Source organism: Nomascus leucogenys, chromosome 23, assembly GCF_006542625.1.
Source record: "Nomascus leucogenys isolate Asia chromosome 23, Asia_NLE_v1, whole genome shotgun sequence".
In the NCBI taxonomy this organism is placed as follows: Eukaryota; Metazoa; Chordata; class Mammalia; order Primates; family Hylobatidae; genus Nomascus; species Nomascus leucogenys.
In genome coordinates, this window is record NC_044403.1 from 262,307 (window position 1) to 271,203 (window position 8,897).

General features: G+C 48.0%; 1 long non-coding RNA gene and 1 other non-coding gene across 2 annotated transcripts; one reads left to right on the forward strand and one right to left on the reverse strand.

Moving 5' to 3' along the window:
• Window positions 1–1,126: 1,126 nt before the first annotated feature.
• On the reverse strand, window positions 1,127–6,981 carry LOC100604946. Its single transcript, XR_001114962.2, has 2 exons — window positions 6,376–6,981; window positions 1,127–1,438 (listed from the first exon to the last, which is right to left on the reverse strand). It is a non-coding gene; the product is annotated as an uncharacterized LOC100604946 (long non-coding RNA).
• On the forward strand, window positions 4,188–4,296 carry LOC115832957. The gene has a single exon (XR_004028369.1). It is a non-coding gene; the product is annotated as a U6 spliceosomal RNA (small nuclear RNA).
• Window positions 6,982–8,897: the final 1,916 nt, after the last annotated feature.

The window sequence follows — 8,897 nt, forward strand, 5'->3', positions numbered from 1 at the left end:
GGCATGTCTCTCAAACACTCACTCCCTCTGCTTCGGCACCATAGACTTGAAGGATTGGACTCAGGAGTGGGGGAGACACGGGGGAAGTTGCTTTCCTGGTGGTGAGGACCCCGGCCACCGTGGTAGCGTACAGCAAGTACAGGGTAACAGAAGGGCCAGCAGGAGGACACAGTGCAGTGGTGTACCGAGGGACAGGAGAGTGAATGAGAGCCACAGTACAGAGCTCCACCTGTTTCCAGGCAAGTGCCTGGGGGGCTGCCCGAAGCCAAAGGCAGTGCCCAGAGGTGGTGTGAAGAAGGCCTTCCTCAGACCTCAGGGTTTCGGCAGGGAGAGTGAGTGACCTGTGTGCTGGCTGTCCAGAAACTGAAAGCAGCAAGAGACGCTTGCGCTCCATTTTTAGTTTTTCTGGTTTGTTTTGTTTTGTTTTTTGCAGGCACTCGGTGGTTAGCTGGAAATAAAGATGGAGGAACTGGGCAGTTCAAAGGCAGAGACAGCTTCCCCCACCCCCACGTCCCTTCCCCTTTCATTCAGAAAAGCCACAGAAGCGTGGCCCCAGGGTGTGTGTGAAAGGAGGGAGGAGTGACTCCGCCTAGCTCCTCTGGATAGAGGGAGGCTGTAGGCCTGGTGTCCTGCGTGCACACCTGCATGTGCCTGTGTGTGTGTGTGCTTGCGTGTGTGTGTGCTTGCCAGGTGCTCAAGGGTCAGGGGAAGCTGAGAAGACTGAGGAGATGGAGGGAGGTGGAGGAAGGTGGCTGCCATAGAGCTTTGGCTCTGGCTGGCCTGAGTCTCTTCCTGAAGTTGCAGCTGCACTTTGGGGCCAGGCGCTGTTGACACTGTGGGTATAAACGTGTGGCCAGCAGCCGAATAGAGACTCAGAGTCTTGAGAAAGAAAGTGGTGACTTCCCCCTCTTCCTTCCTTCTTTCCTGTACAGAGTCTGCCATCTGGGGGCAGAGATGTGGGCAAGCCCTCATTATAATACTAGCAGTGAAGGGCTGGGCATGACAGGTGGAAACACCATTGACTAGAACTCAGAGCATGGAATTTGGTATGGGGGCAGGCAGGGGTCCAGAGGTAGTATTTGTTATCTATTGCTGTGTAACAAATTAGCTTAAGGTATAGCAGCTTAAGAGAAGAAATGTCTATTATCTCACAATTTCTTTGGGTCAGAAATTGTGGTGTGGTTTAGCTGAATGCTTTCTGGCTGGAGGTGTTTCAGGAGGTTACAGTCATACCACCAGCTGGGGCTGCCAACTCATCTGAAGCCTCAACACTGGGGGACTGGAGTCCAAGCTCCCTCACGTGGTCACCAGCAGGATTCAGTTCCTCGAAGGCTGTCATTTAGAGGCCTCCCTCTGTCCCTCCTTACAGGTCCTTCTCACGGGGCACTTCATGACATGGCAGCTGACTTTCTGGAGACCATCCAAGTGAGAAAGAGCCCTTAGAAAGAAGTGACAGTCGGCCAGGCGCGGTAGCTCAGGCCTGTAATCCCAGCACTTTGGGAGGCCAAGGCAGGTGGATCACAAGGTCAGGAGATCGAGACCATCCTGGCTAACATGGTGAAACCCTGTCTCTACTAAAAATACAAAAAATTAGCCGGGCGTGATGGCGGGCGCCTGTAGTCCCAGCTACGCGGGAGGCTGAGGCAGGAGAATGGCATGAACCCGGGAGGCAGAGCTTGCAGTGAGCCAAGATCGTGCCACTGCACTCCAGCCTGGGTGACAGAGGAAGACTCCATCTCAAAAAAAAAAAAAAGAAAGAAGTGACAGTCTTTATATAACCTAATCTCAGAAGTGACATCTCATCCCTTCAGCAAGGTTCTATTGTTCAAAATTGCATCTGTAAATCCAGCTCACTCAAAGGAAAGGGATTACTAGGAGGTAGGGGTCACTGGGGGCCATTCTAGAGGCTCCCTGTCACAGCATCCAAGCTGAGACCTACAGAATGACAGGAGTTCACCAGGCAGGGAGGCAGGAGGGAGTTGGGGGACGGCAAGTGCAGTACACCGCGGCTTTAACTCAGTATGGCTGCACAGAGAGCACTGCCTGAGGGCGAGCAGTGCCGTGGAGGGGCCAGCAGGGCCCAGAACTTGTACCATCTTTTAACCCGGGTTTGCAAGGGTGGACTTTATCGTGCAAGCATGAAGATCCTAAAGCTGGAGGCTAACAGTGAAGATTTGGCTTTAGAAAGATTACACTGCTGGCCCAGCTCGGTGGCTCATCATGCCTGTAATCCCAGCACTTTGGGAGGCTGAGGTGGGCGGATCACGAGGTCACAAGATCAAGACCATCCTGGCTAATACGGTGAAACCCCGTCTCTACTAAAAATACAAAAAATTAGCTGGGCATGGTGGTGGGTGCTTGTAATTCCAGCTATGCAGGAGGCTGAGGCAAGAGAATCGCTTGAACCCGGGAGGTGGAGGAGGTTGCAGTGAGCCGAGATGGCACCGCTGCACTCCAGCCTGGGTGACAGAGTGAGACTGTATCTGAAAGAAAGGAAAGGAAAGAAAAAGAAAAAAAAGAAAAGAAGGAAGGTTATCACTGCTGCGGGGAGAATGGATTGAAGAGAGTAAAAGAGCAGAGGAAGGCCAGCTGGCGGGTGCGGCAGGTGGGGGGATTGAACTGAGGTGCTGGAGAAGCCGAATGGCTGGCGGCAGCGCTGCTGCAGAGCTGGCGTTCCTGGCTGTGGGAACTGACTGCTTATGTCTGTCTTCCTCCTCTGGAACATAAGCTCAATGAGGACAGGGGTTCTTGTTTGTAGTCTCTGGTATTCCCAGTGTTTAGGACAGTGGTGCTAGATGAATGACTAGGACACCCGCAGGTTTCTGGCTTGAGTAACTGGGAGGAGCTATTCTCTAAGCTGTGAGGCACAGAGGGCAAACATGGACAGGGACTTAATATTTGAGAAATACTGAGTTTGAGGTGCTTTGTAGGCCATCTGAGAATAAATGCTTAGTAGGCAGTTGACATGCGGGGATCTGGAAAGCCTCTCAAAGAAATGGTGAGAGATGGAGACTTGGGAATCCAAGCACCCAGACGCCAGTGACGGGAGTGGTTAACATGGCCCTGGGACCCTTTCCCAGAGTTTCTAGGACACCTTACGCAGCAACAGTGCTTGCTTTGAAAGATAGTAAAGGAAGAAAGTCTTGCCAATTGTCATTCACAAAAGAAAGTCAAAAATATGTTGCCAGAGCGGAGAGGAGAAAGCCAGGAATCACAGGAAGCCAGAAGAGGGCTTCAGGTACTGAGAACAGCACAGTAGGTTAGGTAAGGACTGGAAAGGAGGCTAGTGAGTTGAAGCCCACTGTGGGTGGGGAGGAAGGAGAAAAGGAAAGTTTTCCAGAATGCAAAGCATTACTTAATATTTATTTAATTTATTTTTTTGAGGTGGAGTCTCGCTTTGTTGCCCAGGCTGGAGTGCAGTGGCACGATCTCAGCTCACTGCAACCTCTGCCTCCCAGGTTCAAGTGATTCTCCTGCCTCAGCCTCCAGAGTAGCTGGGATTACAGGCGCCCACCAACATGCCTGGCTAATTTTTGTATTTTTAGTAGAGATGGGGTTTCACCGTATTAGCCAGGCTGGTCTTGAACTCCTGACCTTGTGATCCACCTGCCTCAGCCTCCCAAAGTGCTGGGATTACAGGCTTGAGCCACCATACCCGGCCTATTTTATATTATATTTATTTTATTTTTCGTTCTGTTGCTCAGGCCGAAGTGCAGTGGTACAATCATGGCTCACTACAGCCTCCACCTCCTGATTCTCAAGCAATCCTCCCACCCCAGCGTCCCAGAGTGCTGAGATTACAGGTGTGAGCCACCACACCTGGCCTCCATTACTTAAAAATGTTTTAAATTAAAGGCTGGATGCAGTGGCTCACGCCTCTAATCCCAGCACTTTGGGAGGCCGAGGCAGGAGGATCACCTGCAGTCAGGAGTTTGAGAGCAGCCTGGCCAGCATGGTGAAACCCCGTCTCTACTAAAAATACAAAAATTAGCTGGGTGTGGTGGTGGCTGCCTGTAAACCCAGCTACTTGGGAGGCTGAGGCTGGAGAATTGTTTGAACCTGGGAGACAGAGGTTGCAATGAGCGGAGATCATGCCATTGCACTCCAGCCTGGGCAGCAGAGTGAAACTCCGCCTCAAAAAAAAAAAAAATTAAAACTGTCACTTCCAAACACCATTAAAAAACAAAGTGCCTGCTTCGGCCGTACATATACTAAAATTGGAACATTGGTAACAGAAGATTAGCATGGCTCCTGCACAAAGATGACACGCAAATTCATCAAGCATTCCTTTTTTTTTTTTTTTTTTTCTGGAGACAGTGTTTTACTCCTATCACCAAGGCTGGAGTACAGTGGTGTGATCTCAGCTCACTGCGACCTCCACCTCCCGGGCTCAATGGATTCTTCTGCCTCAGCCTCTGGAGTAGCTGGGACTATAGGCATGCACCACTGTGCCCGGCTAATTTTTGTATTTTTGGTAGAGACGGGGTTTCACTCTGTTACCCAGACTGGTTTCGAACTCCTGAGCTCAAGCGATCCACAATCCACCTGCCTCAGTCTCCTAAAGTGCTGGGATTACAGGCGCAAGCCACTGTGCCCAGTCTCATGTTTTTTTATATTCATTTTGAAAAAAACAAACATACAAAATATAGATAAGCATTTAGATCACAAGTTCCCCAAATTGGTCTTTGTAGCAGCAATTTAGGAATCACCTGGGTGGTTTTTAAAAATACATATTCTGCCGGCACGGTGGCTCACTGTGGGAGGCCGAGGCAGGCAGATCATGAGGTCAGGAGATTGAGACCATCCTGGCCAACACGGTGAGACCCCGTCTCTACTAAAAATACAAAAAAATTAGCCGGCCGTGGTGGCAGGAGCCTGTAATCCCAGCTACTCGGGAGACTGAGGCAGGAGAATGACGTGAACCCAGGAGGCAGAGCTTGCAGTGAGCCGAGATCGCGCCACTGCACTCCAGCCTGGGCGACAGAGTGAGACTCCATCTCCAAAAAACAAAACAAACAAAACAAAAAAAACAGATTCTGGGTTTGCCCCAGTTCCATAAAATTAACCTCTCAAGGGTGAAGCAGGAAAAACAATTTTTTAATGTGCCAAGTGACTTTGAAGTGTGACAATCCTTTTAAACATTTTATTTGGAGTTTTCTGCTTTTATTATTTTTAATTGACGCATAATAATTGCATATATTTATGTGGTACCATGTGAGATTTTGATATAGGCATACAATGTGTAATGATATAATCAGGGTAATTAACATATCCATCACCTCAAAGGGTTTTGACATCACTCATTTAAACCTCTAAGAAATACTTTTTGGCTGGGCGCAGTGGCTCACGCCTGTAATCCCAGCACTTTGGGAGGCCGAGGCGGGTGGATCAGCTGAGGTCAGGAGTTTGAAACCAGCCTGACCAGCATGGAGAAACCCTATCTCTACTAAAAATACAAAATTAGCCGGGCATGGTGGCACATGCCTGTAATCCCAGCTACTCGGAAGGCTGAGGCAGGAGAATCACTTGAACCCGGGAGGCAGAGGTTGCGGTGAGCCGAGATTGCGCCAATGCACTCCAGCCTGGGCAACAAGTACAAAACTCCGTCTCAAAAAAAAAAAGAAATACTCATTTTTCTTTGACTTTAAGCCCTTTTAGAATAAATAAAGCAGTACAAAATATTCATAGATTACTAAACTGTTAGAAGCCAATTGTTAAATTTAAGACTTTAATAGGGAACTTAAAGCAATCAAGAAAATAAACTCTCTACAAAGTTTTAAAAAACAACTATAAAATACATCCTGTAGGGCGGGTACAGTGGCTCAATCCCAGCACTTTGGGAGACCGAGGCGGGCAGATCACCTGAGGTCAGGAGTTCGAGACCAGCTTGACCAATATGGAGAAACCCCTTCTCTACTAAAAATACAAAATTAGCCAGGTGTAGTGGCACATGCCTGTAATCCCAGCTACTCGGGAGGCTGAGGCAGGAGAATCACTTGAACCCAGGAGGTGGAGGTTGCGGTGAGCTGAGATTGCACCACTGCACTCCAGCCTGGGCAACAAGAGCGAAACTCTGTCTCAAAAAAAAAAAAAAAAAAAAAAATCCTGTAGGTTTGTTATCAAGAAAATGCTGATGACTATAATTAGGACTGTAAATTTAGTTGAGAGTGAGAGCTAGATTAGTAAATAAAGTTGTCTATAAACATTTGTAAATCAGTCATCCTCCTGGGTTCGATTTGTAAAAGAACCCAGTGCTTAAGTGAAGAGCAGGGACAGCTCCTGGCTCTGGATGGGGGAGAAGTCTTCCTTGTTTCATAGTCAAGGAAAGCTCCCAGCTGACCACCACCCTCTTCTCTTGGAAAAGACCACAGCTACCTTCTTGCCATTCCTAGAGCGATTTTCCAGCCTGAGCTGTATGACTGCTTCCATTTCCTCACCACTCTTGCTTGTCCCTGGCAGTTCACTTTGATTCTCAAAAGTCCATTAAAAACCCCTTCCGGGTCCTCGGGGATCCCTGGCCATGTAAGCTCTGCCACCAACAGCAGCCTTTCTAGTACGAAGCCTCTAGAGCTTTCCACAGCCTCTAGCTCGGTCTCTCCCTCTCCAGGCTGGCCACAGGCCCCCAGAGACCTATCTGCCATCTCTTGGAAACATCTTTCTAAATTCCCCACTCCCCATCCTGCCTTTCCACGACTTTGAGTTGCAATAGTTTGCCCAGTTCCCCTTTTCCTTGTAGTCTTTAAAGGTAAGTCCACAGGTTTTTCATTTGTTTATAAGATTTACTCTCCATCAGGAAATGAAAATAAACATAGGGAAGCTGATAAGTCACAGCTCCCCACCCCCAGCCGTTGTTCCGGGGAAGCCTCTCTAGCAAGGCTCAGATGTTTCCGTCTTAAGGTTAAATCACACCAAACAATAGACGCCCTTTGGTTTCACCTCAGTGGGCGGGATGTGCCTCGTTTCGTGGATCTCCTGCCCCACACAGGATTTCTCTGGACTCCTTAGAGTGTTTCTTCAAAACTAGTTCAATCTCGATCTAATTAGTCCCCAAAGACATGCAAACCAAACGAGATATGATTTTTGTTTTATCAAGAGGGCACAAAAATAAAAAATAAAAATTAAGCCTGATAATAGCCTGTTTGGGCTATGGGAAGCGGACTCATTTTTATAGCGCTGGAGGGGTTCGGAATCAAGAGTCTTAAATATGTGCATCCCCTTCAATCCAGTAATCCCACTTCTAGGAAAATATCCTGAGGAAATGATCAAGATGTGCAGTCAATAATTTATGAACAAAAGATACTGCAGAGCCATAATTGAGAAGAACTGGAAAGGACTTACATGCCTCCCAGGTGGGTCTTGGCTCTGCAAATCCTCATCTGACTCTATGATGGAATGGGGTGCATCCGGTCATGCAGTCATCCGTGCGACAAGTAGTTATTCGGTACCTATTCTGCGTTAGGTAAACAATGCAGAGTATTGTTAACTTGGCTGCGTAAACAGGTAAGTTCTCAGCCCCTCTGGAAAATCCATGATCTCCTAAAGTAAAGCAATTTAACATTGTTCACATTATTTGTGTGTGTGTGTGTGAGGGGGCGCTTTATCACCCTCCACCTCTCATCTCCCCGACCACAAGCAGTTGCCAAATTCAAGTAATTTTTCCTTCAATGCCTCTCACGTGTGACCTCTCCTTTTCTTTCAAAAGCAAATCCTAGGCCTGGGAGGTAACCCGATCACCGCGGAAAGAACGCCGACATGGAAATCTTCGGATTGGTTTCTCATTCCAGGAAGTTGCGCTACTTTGGGCAAATCACGTCACCTCTGGGACTGTTTCTAATCAGAATAAAGAAAGGGCTGGACCAATCTTTCAGATCCTTTGAATCCAATCATTTTTGGCCTTATGATGGAACCGTCTGTAGATGAGGGCATCTGAATACTAGTTAAAGGGGACAGTGAAGCCCTTGAAGATCTGGGGCATTTTTCCTGGACACCAAAACGGCAAAGGGCTGTCTAGAGTGAAAGTATAAGACAGACAGGCCCTGTTCCAGGAAGCTCCCTGCACTCTGCTCTTCTCCCCGAGCCGACCCCAAACTCACAACCAGCTTTAGCAAGCAGGCCCATCATCCTTCCAGGTGCTATGTAATATTAAGAAGCAGCAGCTAACAATTATTGGTGCTACTACGGGCAGGAGATTTGCGGTTCCCTCGCTTTCACAGAAAAGTATGAGGTCTGTTTTATTATTCCCATTCTAAAGGCAAAATGGAAGCTCACGGAGATTACAGAACTTACGGGAAGTGACAAGGCTATTTGCCACCTTTATACTGGCCGGTCTTCCTCTTACAGAAGCACAGGTCATTTTGGTAGTATGGGTTTGTTGATTACCAACTGGGAGACAGAGGTGAGGTAAATCACAAGCATGTAGGTTAGCAGAGCTGCAAAAGTTTACAAATAAATGATCTTAGAATCTCCTGCAGCCCCATTCTTTCATTTGGTAACCGGCCTCCTCCCTGCCCTCATCCCCGTAGCGCCCTTCCCCCATTAGGGTGAAGGGTCAGCTCTAAAAATGCAGTCAGGAAGGAACAATGAGAGTCCTCTCCCCGCCTGGGAGAAATGCAATTTACATCTCAGATGAGCTCAGATTGGTGAAGCCTTGTTTGGACTCTGATCCTTGCAGTAAGGATCTCCTGTGACCTGTTGAGGTTTGCTGCTCCAAAGGAGGGAGGAGTCTTTGACATTAATGTCCATTTAACTCAGAGATCTAAAAAGGCAGGTTAGTGTTAGAGTTCTATGGGCACCCCAAAATTGTACCTAAGAGTGTGTGCGTGCATACGTGTGTTTTCCTGGGGATGGTGTAGCTTTCCTTAGATTGTCAAAGGAATTTATAGCTGCCCAAACGTTAA